The following is a 15,641-nucleotide window of genomic DNA, read 5'->3' as shown; positions in this document are numbered from 1 at the left end:
TCCCCAGAGCCCATAGGACTCAGCTATAAACCCGGGAGGGAAGCACAGTTTAACTGTGTTCTTAAAAGTTCCTGCTCGCAGGGTAGAGCAAGGCTAACCCTTATGTTGCTTGTGCACCTGTGAAATTGACACCAAATAATAAATGGCTTTTATTTTCTTTCTGAAAGCATAAAGCAGTTCGAAGTTACAAGTGTGAGAGGCAGAAGATTAAAAGTTGCTCGGGATTAACTGCTCACAAGGGTTACTGGCCCAGGCGACTGAGCCGGCAGCTAAATGAGCACCTCCATGCCACGTGGCCATTCTGGTCCCGATGAGACCTCGGGAAGAAGTCAGCTGGCCTAGGATCTGAGACAGGATACTTCGTGGGGCAGACACCTTTTCCTAGCTGCAAGATGTCATTGCCTGAGGCCTTATGGAGGCCTGGCTGGGACCTTGATGGCTTGGCAGCTGATTCACACTCTTGGCTGGAGTAGGCGGATGGAGTAGATGAGACTCTCACTGGTTAGAGTTCTCCTTCTTAGGCGGAGTTTGGCACAGCAGTTAAGATGCTGCTTGGGACAAGGCCGGCGCTGTGGCTCACTTGGTTAATCCTCTGCCTGCGGCGCCAGCATCCCATATGGGCACTGGGTTCTAGTCCCGGTTGCTCCTCTTCCAGTCCAGCTCTCTGCTGTGGCCCGGGAAGGCAGTGGAGGATGGCCCAAGTGCTTGGGCCCCTGCATCTGCATGGGAGACCAGGAAGAAGGAGCACCTGGCTCCTGGCTTCGGATCGGCGTAGCTCCAGCCATGGCGGCCATTTGTGGGGGTGAACCAACCGAAGGAAGACCTTTCTGTCTCTCTCTCTCTAACTCTGCCTGTCAAAAAAAAAAAAAAAAAGATGCTGCTTGGGACACTCACAATTCCTACATCTCATACAGGAGTGCCTGGGTTCGAGTCACGGCTCTGCTCACAATTCCAGGTTCCTGCTGATGCAGACCCTTGTGAGCAGGTGCAAGTTCTTAGGTTCCTGCCACCCACATGGGAGACCTGGCTTCAACCTGACCCAACCTTGGCTCTTGCAAGCATCTTGGGAGTGAAACAGTGGATGGGCGACATCTCTCAGACTGTTTCTGCTCTCAGAAACAAGTATAACAAATAAAAGTGTAAAAAATAAAAGTACAGTTATCCTTAATACTAAGAAAATACCCACAACGTTCCCACCCTAACAACAATCTTACCCCCATTCCTTGGACAGGGAAATTAACATGCCTACATTAGAAAGACTGTTGCAAAGTGACAGCATAATAACAGCATTCTCAAGACTGTGCTCCCAAGTTGCTTGGAAATTACTAGCTACTCTGGGTAATTAAAACAATTATAATTGTTTGTTTCTACGCACTGCTGTAGCACTAAATCCGTACGGTGTGCATGATGCACGATTCTAAATGGTAGTTGGAATTTTCTTTCGGGCTTGAAATTGAATCTGTATATATCTAGCAATGAGTGACACCCAGGACACAACAGAGCCCATTAGCTGTCTTGGACTCCAAGCCCTTCATTTTGTAAATGGATTTAGAACCAGAGCAGGTGAGATGCTGGCCTGGGGTTCTTTCAGCAGGTGAAGAGCAGACCTACAAGTGGAACCCAGATCTTGCCTCCAGTAATGGGCTCATTTAATCACACCAGGCTGGCCTAAAAATGCAAAAGGAAAACTAATATCCAGGTGCCGGAAGGGGAAGCAAGAGCTAAACACCGGCAACTTGTTCTTTTGATCACTATTTCCTTTCGTATTCACTGCACCTGAATGTATCATCCTTTGTGAACGTTGGACTGTATTGTGGTGGACTCACTCTTCTCTTCCCCCCGCCCCCAGTGTCTTGTTTTCCATTAGGCTCACGTGCTCCCAGTTCCTGTTTCTTCCTTCCTGTGATGAGCTTCCCTTCCTTGAGAAAGAGTAGTCACTCTCTCGCCCAGGTAGGGCTTCGAGCAGGTTGAAAGTGACTGCATTCTGACAGGTTGTGAAATTCACAGAAACGCTATAAAGAAGCCCTTAAGGAATGGGACCTTTGAAAACATCTAGACCACGGAGCCCAGCATATTAGGGTAACTGCGGAGAATCTGGATGGACTATTCAGAAAGTCTTTAAAATGTATTCAGGAGAGGCTGGCGCTGTGGCGCAGTGGGTTAATGCCCTGGCCTGAAGTGCCGGCACCCTATTTGTGCATCGGTTCAAGACCCGGCTGCTCCACTTCCAATCCAGCTCTCTGCCATGGCCTAGGAAAGCAGTAGAAGATGGCCCAAGGCCTTGGGCCCCTGCACCTGTGTGGGAGACCTGGAAGAAGCTCCTGGCTCCTGGCTTTGGATCGGAGCAGCTCTGGCTGCTGCAGCCAGTGGATGGAAGACCTCTTTCTCTCTCTCTCTCTCTCTGCCTCTACTTCTCTCTCTGTGTAACTCTGACTTTCAAATAAATAAATAAATCTTAAAAAAAAAAGTGTTCAGGAAACTATTCCCAAGTGTAATGGGAACACACGTGTGGAGTATAGGGATCTGGAATAAAGTAATATTTCAGGGTTTAAAATATATAACAGAGATGGGCATTTGGCCTGGTAGACAAGATGCTCCTGTCCTGCAATCCAAGTGTCTGGGTTGGATTCCTGGCTACAGCTCCTGTCTCTAGCTTCTTGCTAATGCAGACCTTGGAAGGCAGTGGTGATGGCTCAAGGAACTGGGTTCCTGCCACCTACATGGGAGACTTGGATTGAATCCTGCCTCCTGATTTCAGCCCATGCCCAGCTCCAGCCTTTGTGGTTATCTGGGGAGTAAGCCAGTGGATAGGAGCACTGTCTAGCATCCTCCCTCCCTCTCTCCCCACTGATGTTCTCTTCATCTCAAAAAACTGCTTATAGCATATCATCCAAGTCCTTACATATGTGTGTATGCTAAAATTGGAGTGCTGAACTGATACTTGAATTTCATTGTGTTCCTTTTGCTTCTCAGAATCTTTTTTTAAACAGATTTGATTTCAGAATAGTTGTAAATTTACCAAACAAAAACTGTGAAGTAGTTACACATAGAGTTCCCCCGTAAGGCCCTCAGCCCATTTCCTCTGTTACCACCTCACAGTAGCATGTCTGCCACAGTTGTTTGTAATGAACTGAGGTGCTATTGTTTATTGAAGGTGCATGTGAAGGTTTTAGTAAAAGCAAAAACAACTGCTGAGGGCTTCTGGCTGATTAGCACAGTGAGAGACTTGTGAGCTATCACTCAAGCTAGTCATCCAGCTATGAAGTCCCCCCCACCCCCATCCCAACACCCTCATGATAGCCAGGTGTGCCTGCTTGTCAACACCTAAGCTACCAGTCCCGCCCTGCAGCACAAACACTCAGAGGGGCCCCCACCTTGGAGTTGACTCAGCCCCTTGCCAAGCTCCCAGCTTGCCGGAGTCAGTTAGGACCTGTCATTTCACTCCTGTTTCCCTACCCAGACATCTGCCTGAGCTCCTGACCCGGGTTCATCCAGTCTCTCCACCTGTGTTCCTGCTCTTTGGTACTCGCTTGACTCCATGTAGCTCTGCTCGCCTCTTGACTGATCAGCACGTAGGAGGGTACTACAGAAAGTTCGTGAACAGTGCAATTTAAATATAAGTTTATTGGGGCCAATGCTATGGCATATCAGGTAAAGCCACCGCCTGCAGTGCCGGCATCCCATATAGGCACTCTTCGAGTCCCAGCTGCTCCACTTCTGATCCAGCTCTCTGCTATGGCCTGGGAAAGCAGTGGAAGATGGCCCAAATCCTTGGGCTCCTGCAGCCACATGGAGACCTGGAAGAAGCTCCTGGCTGCTGACTTCAGGTCGGCTCAGTTCTGGCCGTTGCAGCCATTTGGGGAGTGAACTAGTGGATGGAAGACCTTTCTCTCTGCCTCTCTCTGTCAGTGACTCTAACTCTGAAATAAATAAATAAATCTTAAAAAATAAACCTAAGTTTATTTTGCCACAAAGAACACAAATCTACATATACAAGCGGTCTTCAGATGTTAGTGGAAAATACATATTGTGAAAAAAAAAACTGCCTGGAGTTCAAAAAACAACTTATCTTTCACGTTTTCTTTTTCTTTATTTACTCCCTAAAGGCCTGCAACAGTTGGGGCTGGACTGGGGCTGAAGCCGAGAGCCAGGAACTCAATCCAAGTCTCCTACGTGGGTTGCAAGAACCCAATTACTTGAACTATTACCTTTGCCTCCCAGGATCTGTGTTAGCAGGAAGCTGAAGTCAGGAACAAGAGCCAGGTATCAAACCCGAGCACTCTGATGTAGAATGTGAGCATCCTAACCTGAGTACTAACATATAGGCTCACCCCACACTTATTTTTTCATTCTTTTTTTTTTTTTAACGAAGTCTTTGAAGTCATGCACACATTCTGGCATGCACACATGCCAGAAAACCATGCACACATTCACGAAGATTTGCTGAACCTGTTTAGCACAACTTAACTCCTGAACCTGCTTGCAGCTTTCCACCCCTTTCCTTAGCCTATTCTGGTTTGTGGCCATCCAAATCCTTGAGTGCTAACTCACACAGGCAAGCGTTCGAGTTTCCTGAACTCTCAACTCGAACTCAGGGACTGTACAGCCTTCTCAGCTGGGCTTAGTCTGGGGCTGACCACAGACTCTGCCATCCTCCCTCCTCCATGTTCAGTGCAGTGGCTCTGTTGGTAAAGTGTGCAACAGAACTCATGGCAGTTTGCTGGGATTCTCTAATCATACGCAGGCACAGGCACAGCCAAGCCCGGAACAGCTTAAATTCATATATTTCATTTAAATGCTACGCATCGAAAAGTCTAGTGTAGAATAAAGAGACAACATGGAGGTTGAACTTTCGAAGTGCAGAATGATGAGGAACCTGCGAAGGAGGTAGTGGTAGGATTCATGACTGACTTACAATCTTCAGTGGGAAACTGGGTTCCAAGGGATACTGATCTTTGTATCTTAAAATTAGCAGCACACCCCAGTGTAAGCTTTTCCAACACCATTCTCTAATTGCTTAGGTGGAATTCTTTGTGGAGAGGTATCCTGTTAAGCAGACTCATTGCTATTTATAAATCAAAACCAAAGCTATCTCTCACTTTGGAATGTTGAACTTGGCCTTTGCTTTTCTCAATTTAAGAGACTCAAATCCACATATGCACAGATGAACGTGTTCATGATGGCATCCATGGGGAGATCCGAGAAGCTTCGTAGATTATCAAGAGTAGAGATGACCTCTCCTTTTTTGCCCTTTGTGGAACCCAAGGCAGAACATTTCTCATTTCTGAAAACCCCATTTCAAACAGTTCTACCCACATGCACAGCTGATTCAGGGAAAACTTGTTACTAAAATACATGAAATGTTCATCCCACATCCCTCCTGACTTAACACTTGATGTTGGGGGCCAATGTTGTAGTGTGGCAGGTAAAGTCACTTCCTGAAGTACTGGCATCCCATATGGACATTGTTCAAGTCCCAGCTGCTCCACTTCCGATCCAGCTCTCTGCTATGGCCTGGGAAAGCAGCGGAGGATGTCACAAATCTTTAGGCCTCTGCACCCACGTGGGAGACCTGGAAGAAGCTCCTGGCTCCTGGCTTCAGACTGGCCCATCCCTGGCTATTGCGGCCATCTGCGTGGTGAACCAGAGGATGCAGAGGAAGGAAGATATTCTCTCTCTCTCTCTCTCTCTCTCTCCACCCCTTCTCTCCCCCTCTTTCCCTCTCTTCTCTCTGTAGCTCTATCCTTCAAATAAATAAAACAAATCTTTACAAAAATATTTAATGTGCTAGAATGTTTTACCTGCTGGCCCTTTATCAGCTAACTCAGTGGAGCTGGGATTGGCTGCCTGGCAGCTGAGAGCAAGAACAGAATTCACTGTTTAATTGATTCAACACATATTTAGCGAGCATCTACTATGTTTCAGGTTAAGCACTGATTATTCAATAGACATTCCTTGCCTTCATAGAATAGCCCGGTGTCCTTTTGGACTTCTAACCCCACTCATTCCAAAAATGACCTTAGTTTTTAGCCTCATGTGATTCTCAGAGGCCACACGTCTTTATAACCTTGTCCACTTCTCTGAGAGATTTCCAGTGTCCCTGTGTCCCATGAAAGCTCCCTAACAGCTCTTGCCAGCCCTGCTTCTTCCAAGTCAGTTTTTTCCCATCAACTGCTGACCTTGTTTTCTGCACCACTATTCCCAATACACAAAAGCTAATTTAAGATGGAAAATCCCAGGGTAACTCCAGCATGGTGGCTCTGGAAACACAGACCTTGGACAGAGAGTGGCTAAAGTGGTCAAGTGCACAGGCTCTTAAAGCAGACTGCCCCTTGCAAATTCTGGTTCTACCACTTACTTCAGACAAGTTTACTTCTCTTCTCTTCCCGGTTTATTTATCTGTCACATGGGGATTTTGACAATACCTACTTATTGAGGACATCAATGATGTAGTCCCCTTTAATCCACAATTCCACCCTCCTTAGTTTCAGTTACCCACCATCAACTGAGGGTTGAAAGTATGAAATGAAAAATTCCAGAAATAGACAATTCCTGTTGTAAGTTCTGTGCCGTTGTGAGTAGTGTGATGAAATCTTGCTCCAGCCCTCTCTATCACGACCAGAATGAAATTGTCCCTTTGTCCAGCGTATCCATTATGTGTACACTACTGCCCCCAGACCCCGTTAGTGATTTGTAGCCATCTGAGTTATCAGATTGTTGCAGTATTGCAGTGCTGATATTCAAATAACCAGTATTTTATTTAATAATTGCCTAAAGCCAAAGAGAAGTAATACAAAGAAGGCACCAGAGCAGAAAACCTTGAAGGACAGGGCCTGGCATTGTGGCACAGTGGGTGAAGGCACAGCTTGCAGTGTTGGCATCCCACATCAGAGTGCCAGTTCAAGTCCTGAATGCGCCTCTTCTGGTCAGGCTTCCTGCTAACGCACCTGGGAAAGCAGCAGAAGATGTGCCAATTACTTGGATCCCTGCCACCCATGTGGGAGACCTGGATGGAGTTCCTAGTTCCTGGCTCCAGCCTGGCCCAGACCTGGCCATTGCAGGCATTTGGGGATTGAACCAATTGATGGACGATCTTTCTCTCTCTCCCTTGCTCTCTTTCTCTCCCTCTGTAACTTTGCCTTTCAAATAAATAAATAAATATTTTTAAAACCGTATTCTTTGATAAATAAAAAAATAAAAGTTGATCATCAAAGAGAGGGAGGCAACAGGTAATGACTGTTGGGTCCCTGTCACCCATGTAGAAGACCCAGATGGAGCGCCAGGCTCCTGGCTTTGGCCTGGTCCAGCCCTGACTGTTGCAGGCATTTGGAGAGTGAAAAAGAGGATGAGAGATCACTGCTTCTGTCTCTCTGCCTTTCAAATACATAAAATGAATAAATTTCTAAAACATTTAATTGATGTTCATGCGGTTTTTTTCATAATGTACATTCCCATGAACTGTTAGAAAAATTCTTGTATGCCTGGATTTCAAAGTCATTGTGCACCAAAATAAGCCTATCTTTTCATTTCATTTCCACAAACTTTTACAAGTATTCCTGAACTTTTACTTCCTGCTGCAAGTACTTACTTGTAGTTGGCTACTGTTGCAGAAGCTTAATTTCTTCATTGGAAAAATCCCATTTATGACTGGCTCCTGCTTGTTTCTCTTGTCTCAGCTCTCAGTCTCTCAGCACCCTCTGCCCTCCGTTGTAAGTTGTACAGCAGTTGAGGACCACAAGTCTTTCCCTACTACTCCCATGCCTGGACCAACCTTCAAATCGGCTTCCCCTCTTCCCACCCCCCCTCCAGTTCCCTAACACATACCTAATAATTAGCACCAGTCATTTAGGGCTCAGATTAGCCATCACCATGCTCTGTAAACCCTATCCGACTATCCCCTCCAGAAACATTCTTCAAGCTGGCTGACCCGTTTGTCTCTTATTGTGCCAGCAGAAATGACCCTTGTTGCTATCATGTTTATAGGAGGGTACGTTAAAAAGTTCACGGAAAATGAAATTGAAAGGTAAGTTTATTTTGATACAAAAGATTCTTGAGACTCATGCCCAGTTTTGTTATAATTTGCATTTTTGGTGAACTTTTTGAAGACCCCTCCCGCACGTGCTGTCTGCATCTCTGAGAGTTCTCTAGCCTATGAGCTCTGGGAGGGGAGGCACCATATCTTACTCGCTTTTGCATCCTCAATGGCTGACACAGTGTGTGGTAGCAGCGAGGGCTCATGTGAGCTTGTGAAATGAGTAATGAATGAGTGCAGGATAATCACACCTATTTCACAAACTTATTCATTAGCGTAGCTATGAAATAATATAAGTGCAAATACCTGGAACAGGGTTAAGGCCGGAAACTGTATCTGCTAGCTTCCTGGGAAATTGACAGTAACTTTGTAACAGAGCTCCTGCAAGCTCTTCAAATGCCCTGGCTGTGAAGTTCTGGAGAACCTTGCTTGAAGTCTGTTGAAAGGTGAATTTCGTCATCATAGTAGGCCTCTCAGAGGACAAAGGACCTCTTGTTGGAGACGGCTAAGCCCTGCGATTAGTGCTGAGGCGCCATGCCTAAGTGCTTCCAGGGCCTGGGGTCAGCTCACCCAGACAGACCTCCCCTTTTGCTGGCCTCACACCTTGGACTCTGAAGAGCAGGAGCGAATGGGAAAAGAGGAGCAGAGGGGATCAAGAAAGGGGAGGTGACGTCAGAGTCTGTGGGGGTATAATTGTAGCTTTTGCACAGCAGCTGTGTTTAGACCCAGACAAGAAATATCTCAGAGCATTCCAAAGCCCTACCCCACAGGAGCGCCCCTTTGAGAGCCTGTCACCTTCCACTCTTTCTGAGCTTTACTGCCCTTGGCAGCTCTTCCCAGGGCTGCCTTCCCCTAGCCCCTCATTGGCCAACTCTGCACTGCCTCCTGGGGTGCAGTTGCACTCTTCAGGGTGGAGCGCTCAGCTGTAGAACTGGTCTAACCGAACGCATTTCCAGCTCTGACAGTCTGGCACAAAGCTGCTTCGCGGCAGCACCTACTCTCACAAAAGCCAGCACCCGGCTGGCAGGCTCCAGGCCCTTTGAGGAAATGACTGGGCCAGTCCAGCTAACTCCAAGATGGTTCTGCCCCTCAGGCCATACCCTTTTGACCCCAAGACTTTGGAGTTTGAAGAATTTCTCCTTTCAGTTGCAACTGGCATTTCAATTGTCTTAAAGTGCAAATTAAGGCTAATGTCCTCTGTGTGTGTGTGTGTGTGTGACAGACCAACAATGCAAATACAGGGTAGCTGGCCATTCAAAAGAGAGAAAGCCTTATAGACTGATGTTTGCCCTTTAGCAGGTTTCACTGGGAGAGAAGCAGAGAACTCTGGCTGCAGGGTAGGGAGCCCTTCCAGGGCCGGGATGAAATGTGAAGGGGTGGCAAGGCCCCAACTAACTGAAACTCTTCAGAGATTCCCACGAGTGTAGACTTGCACAAACACCCAACTGCCACCCACCTAGCTCCAAAGCCAGTTCCCCAATCCCCTGCCCCAGCACCTCACATGTTCTTGGCTTCCGGTTCCCTCCCCCTTTCAGCTGTGGGGCAGGGGAGGGGTGGGCGTAGGAAGGCTGCAGGGCAGACCTCCCCTCTGAGCTCCAGCAGGAAGGCAGCCTAGCAGCCAGGTGACAGCAGATGTGGGGCCCCCCAGAGGTGTGGGGCAGGTGGCATCCAAACCACACTTGGCCTGCTGCTCAGCCTGGCCTGGGGCCAGACAAAGCACAAGCACTTTCTTTCTTTCTCAGTTCAATTTATTGAACAAATCAACAAGCCTTAGGATATGAAGGACAGAATCAACCCAGTGTAAACAAAGACATTCCCCGGGAACCATGGGACCCCTGCAACGACAAATAAAGCCTTGGCAGAGAGACAGCCAACATTGGCTAGCTATACAGGGACATTATGATTTGAGGATGAAGAATCTAACCCGATTTAGAAGCTGCTTCACTTGGCATTCTTTTTTTAAAGAATATTTTTAAAGATTTATTTATTTATTTGAAAGGCATAGGTAGAAGAAGAAGAGGAAGAAGAGGAAGAGGAAGAGGAAGAAGAAGAAGAAGAAGAAGAAGAAGAAGAAGAAGAAGAAGAAGAAGAAGAAAGAAAGAAAGAAAGAAAGAAAGAAAGAAAGATCTTCCATCTCTTTGAGTTTACTACCCAAATGGTTGAAACGGCCTAGCCATGTGCCAGGAGCTTCTTCTGGGTCTCCCACGTGGATGCAGTGGCCCAAGTACCTGGGCCATCTTCTACTGCTTTCCCAGGTGCATTAGCAGGGAGCTGGATTGGAGGTGGGGCAGCCGGGGCTTGAACCAGCACCCACATGGGATGCCAGCACTGCAGGCAGAGGCTTAGCCTACTATGACACAGCGCCAGCCCCTCACTTGACATTCTTTGCTCAGGCATGGGGAAGAGGTGAGCTGATCTGGTCAGCCTGTTGATCAGTATATCAACAAATATTGACTGAGCACCTAGTGTGGGGCAGGCTGCTTGGGACAAGAGAATATACCATGACGTCCTGGAAAACCAGGAATCTTGGCTGCACATACAGCAATCATACTCAAGTCAAAACCCTACCACCTAACCAATGACCAGCCAGAATTTAAGAGATATTGATTGATTGATTGATTGATGAAAGAGAGAGCGAGCACTCCCATCTGCTACTTCACTTCCCAAATGCTCACAATGGCCAAGGCTGGATTTGGCCAAAGCCAGGGCCCAGGAACTCAATCTAGGTCTCCCACGTGGATGGCAGAAGCCAATTTACTTCAGCCATTACCACTGCTTCCCAGCATGTACATTAGCAGGAAGCTAGAGTCAGGAGCTGCAACAAGGATTGAACCCAGGCACTGTGATGTGCCAAATAGGCTAGACAGACTGGGTCTTGAATCTCAGTTCATGCACTAATTTAAATAAAAATATGACCTTGGATAAGTCAACCTCTATGTCCCAGTTTCCATGCCTGCAAAATAGACATAAAAATATTTCAGGCATCATCACCTTGGAATATTGCAACTTAGACATATGATTAAGTATCAGGATATGTGTTCACCATTTACAGTTGAAGCCAATTTCATTAGATATCAGTGTAGCAAACACATAGCACTGTCTGCCACTGCTCCATGTGTTTTACATATATGAATTCATTTCACCTTTGTGACAACTCTGTGGAATGGGTACTCTCCTATTACTCCCATTGTACAGATGAGAAAACCCAAGGCACAGAGAGGATGTGGGTAGTCTCACATTATGCCCATTTTACGGGTGAGAAAACTGGAGCTACGGAGAGGTTATATAACTACCCTAGACAGTGACACTCATTTGATTTGTGTAAGTTTTGAAGGACCCTTATGGGGGAGAGGGACAAGAAACTAGGCCTGGGCAAATATCAGGGGCTTCTTAAGAGGTTAGACGCCCAGAGCAGAACTGCCCCTCCCCTCCAGGAAACCTCTGGGCGCGCCCCAGAGCAGAGCTGCCCCTCCCTTCGGAGGGTCTCTAGGCGCACACTTATGATGTCACTGCGACCGGCCAATCCTGTAACACCTTAGCACTCTCCCTCAGCATTCTCCGGTATGCTAATTGTCCCTCCGAACCAACCAATCCCGTGCCACCTCTGCATTTTATACCAGCACTCTCCACCAGCATTCTTCGCCAGCATTCTCCCATATGCTAACGGTCCCTCTGAACTGACCAATCCTATGCATGCATTAGGAATATGCTAATTCGTTGCCTATATAACCTGTGTAAAACTGCCGCTCAGGGCTCTCTCCTCACTGCCTGAGGTGGGGGGCCCGTTTGCGCAAACGTACAATAAATACCTCATGCTTTTTGCATCAGCTGGTTTGGAGTCTGGATTTCTGGGCGTCCTCTCAAGCAAGTGGGCATCTCTTCTGAGAGGTCCAACATTTGGCGCCCAACGTGGGGCTTGAGGTCGCCCTCAGACCCATTCTCTGCGGACCAGTTGGAGGTATAATTAAGTGTTTTCTGTCTGTTGTTGTCTTCGTCTTGAGTATTCTGACTGGCCAGTATCTGACCTGACTCTGTGGGACCAGTGGGGGAGGCAGGCGTGCCCAGCAACCCCTGGCCCGTTACCCGGAGGACGCTCCGGGTTATGAGGGGAAACCCTCGGTCTGTTCCCCCGGAAGACGCACTCGGGGTGGTCTGGAGGTGGGTCGGAGACTAAGTCTCCCTCCTTCCCGGGGAGGGCTGGTCAGGCAGCCGCTCCCAAAAATAGCGCAATAGCGTTCGATTTGTCCTAGCCATGTGGTTTGTCTTGTTTACTGTATGTGTCTGTGTATTGGCTATTCTTTTTGTTTGGGCTGAAATCTTTGCACCCATGGGTCAACAAATAACCACCCCTTTAAGTCTCACTCTAGATCACTGGAAGGACGTTCGAGAACGCGCGCGCCACCTCTCAGTGGAGGTTAAAAGAAAACGATGGGCAAAATTCTGTTCCTCAGAGTGGCCGGCCTTCGAGGTCGGCTAGCCAAGGAACGGCACTTTTAACCTCGATATTATTTTACAGATTAAGGCGCGCGTCTTTCAGCCAGCCCACTTGGGATGATTGTCAGCAGCTTTTGCAGACCCTCCTCACTACTGAGGAAGAGCAGCGTGTCTACCTTGAGGCACGGAAAAACGTCCCTGGAGCAGATGGCCGACCGACCCTACTGCCAAACGAAATCGAGGAGGCGTTTCCCTTAACCCGTCCTGATTGGGACTACACCACCGTTGCTGGTAGGGAGCGACTTCGTCTTTACCGCCAGGTTCTCCTTGCGGGTCTCAGAGGGGCTGGAAAGCGCCCCACCAATTTGGCCAAGGTACGTGCAGTAGTGCAGGGGGCTGAGGAAACGCCGGCAGGCTTCCTAAAAAGATTAATGGAAGCCTACCGTATGTATACCCCGTTTGACCCCTGGCAGAGGACCGGCAGGGAGATGTAATCATGTCCTTTATAGGACAGTCAGCGCCGGACATCCGCAATAAATTGCAGCGGCTAGAGGGGCTTCAGGGGTATACCATGCAAGATTTAATGAAGGAGGCAGAAAGGATTTACAACAAAAAGGATCCACAAGGAGCAGGAAAAAAGGGAAGACAAAAGAGATAAAAGACGTAATCAAGAGCTTAGTAGAGTTTTGGCCACCGTAGTGCAGGATACAGAAAGGCTTCACCTCCTAATACTTTTACCTTAGTAGTTTGTATTTCAATATATAGGTTTGGAGGGGCCCACCAAATCTCCCATCGCAGGGGTGCGACAAAAGCCAGGAAAGTCATTGCCAGATTTTGTAGCTAGGGTCGAACACAGTCTCCATCGTAAGTTGCTGGCTGGGGACCTTTGGGATCAGTTTGTTAAAATGCTTGTTTGGGAAGGAATGAATGCTGATCATCGGAAGGCCTGCACTGGCCTGAGGGAGGCTCGTAAATCCCCAGAGGCAGTTAAAACTAAGGTGGAGCCTTCAGGTGTGGCAGCAACCCCTAAAAGCCCAACACTGCCTTAAGGCACTGCGCCTCCAATTCCGCCCATGTGGCCACCCCTTTTTGGTTATTCCCCTCCCTTGAATCACCCGCCGCCATCTTGTAAACAGCGTGCCTACCCAACCTCACAGCCAGTCCTACTAGACCCCGACGTGCACAGTCTTCCCTGTAAATGGGGGACCACGGCCTTTCTCTGCACTCTCTTCCAGTCAGTGTAGCCTGTTACACCCTTGCAGGCCACAGCCAGATACTCTAGGGGAGACTAGTCCTTGGACTGCTTTTTTCCTCTCCATTTACAATTCAATGCTGTCCTCACTAGGAGGGGGAAGAAAAAAAAATGCCTTTGGCTACCACTGGCCTTACCTAACCCTTTCCAACCTAATGAGTCTTTATTTGCAGTTAATAAGACTTTTTCTCCAGCACTACGGAAGTCTCTCATTCCCTGCCGCTTTGTTTCAGATGTGTTTCCCTGTCCTAAGCAATGGGCTCCTATGCTGATGACCAGCTCTTTTCTGTGCTGCTGTAGTTAACTTATCTAAGAGTTTGCACGTGTCTTGAAGGTTTTGTGTTTTATTGGATTTGTCTGTCTTTAATGTTTGAGTAATTACCTAACTCTGATCAGATCTACCCCACAGCTTTGATTAAAATACTCAGGTTATACGTGCTAGTTTTTGGCTGAGTGGTTGGGCTCTCTAACAGTTTAAATTCTCAAATGGAGTCTAACAACTTTGGGACTTCCAGTAGGATCCCTGGAACTCTCAAAGGATGGGACTCTAAATTTGTTAAAGTAACAACTGTTTAAGTCTATTTAAATTATGCAGTGTATTAAAATATTGTAGATGATGTCGGACCTATGTTGTATTCGTGTTTTTGCTTTCCAGCTAAGGTGGTCTTACAAGTTTTTATATGTCCTTAATATGCTTTAAACTTGTTTCTTTTACAGATCTGCTTTTGCAAAAACTATAGTGTCTCTTTTTAACAGTGTCTGCTTAGTGGGTTACTCTGCCATTTCTAAAGTTAGGTCATGTAAGCTCTTTTTAGCTCTGTTAAATAGTTCTAAGTTATGTGCGGATTTTGTGTGCTAACTCTTATGTTCAAGGTGTTTATTTCTGGTTTCCAAGGTAATCTAGTGTGTACTCCAAAAAAGCCTCTTTTGGATGAGCCTTAATGGACTCTTTCCCTACCTCTTCTCTCTTCTTGGACTGCTTCTTGCCCTGCTTTTAATCCTTGCTATTGGCCCATGCATAACGAATAGGCTTATACAGTTTATACAACAGCGCATAGAGGCAACTAGGGTAAGACAGGTTGAGGTTCATTACCAGAGGCTGCTAGCCACAGAGGGCTATGATCCCCTGAACTGGGGAAGCACCCCCGGTGCTCTCCACATTGCCAATGACGGGTAAGATTCCGGATGGACCGGAACAACCTAAGACAGGCGGTGGAGAAAGCTCACCACGCCCCCATAATTACAAGTCACGCGACACCCCAAGACGGGTAAAGCACCCAGCGTCCTGCACCAACCTAAGACAGGGCTCATGGCCAAGCTGCCTGGGTTACCAATGACGGGTAAGGGCAAGGACGGCTGGGGGCAACCTAAGACAGGGACCGCGTGCTAAAACAAAAAGGGGGAATCTGTGGGGCATGAGCACGGCCAGGCCAGGCCAGGCCAGGCCAGGCCAGGCCAGGCCCGGGGGCTCTGCATGCGCAGCTGCTCCAGGGTGCCCCCGACCGAACTGCGCGAAACAAAGCCACGCGGAGCCAAGTAAGATGGCGCCCAGAGGAAGTAAGATGGGCGGAATCCAAAGTTGTTTACCACTAAAACTAATTGGCTGCGCAACAACAAGGGAGGTAACAAAACTAGTAACAAGTGTATAGACATAGGGCTAGTCCTATAAAAATCCCCCCCCCCAAGGTGTTTTTTTAAGTAATTGGTTGGTCCTTAGCCCTGCCCCAATGACTCTGCAGTTTTGTGTTATAAAAGGTACTATTATACAGAAGGTGACTGAGTCCTTGCTAGACTTGACTCCCCGCTGCGTCTGATTGTCTCCGGGACCAGGAGGCTGGGGAACGGGCGAGCGGCGCGCACTTACCTTTCCTCGGACCCAGTCCATCCTTGTACGGGTGGACTAAGACCCAACATCTGGCGCCT

This window comes from Lepus europaeus, chromosome X (genome assembly GCF_033115175.1).
Source record: "Lepus europaeus isolate LE1 chromosome X, mLepTim1.pri, whole genome shotgun sequence".
Lineage (NCBI taxonomy): Eukaryota > Metazoa > Chordata > Mammalia > Lagomorpha > Leporidae > Lepus > Lepus europaeus.
This window is presented reverse-complemented; position numbering follows the sequence as displayed.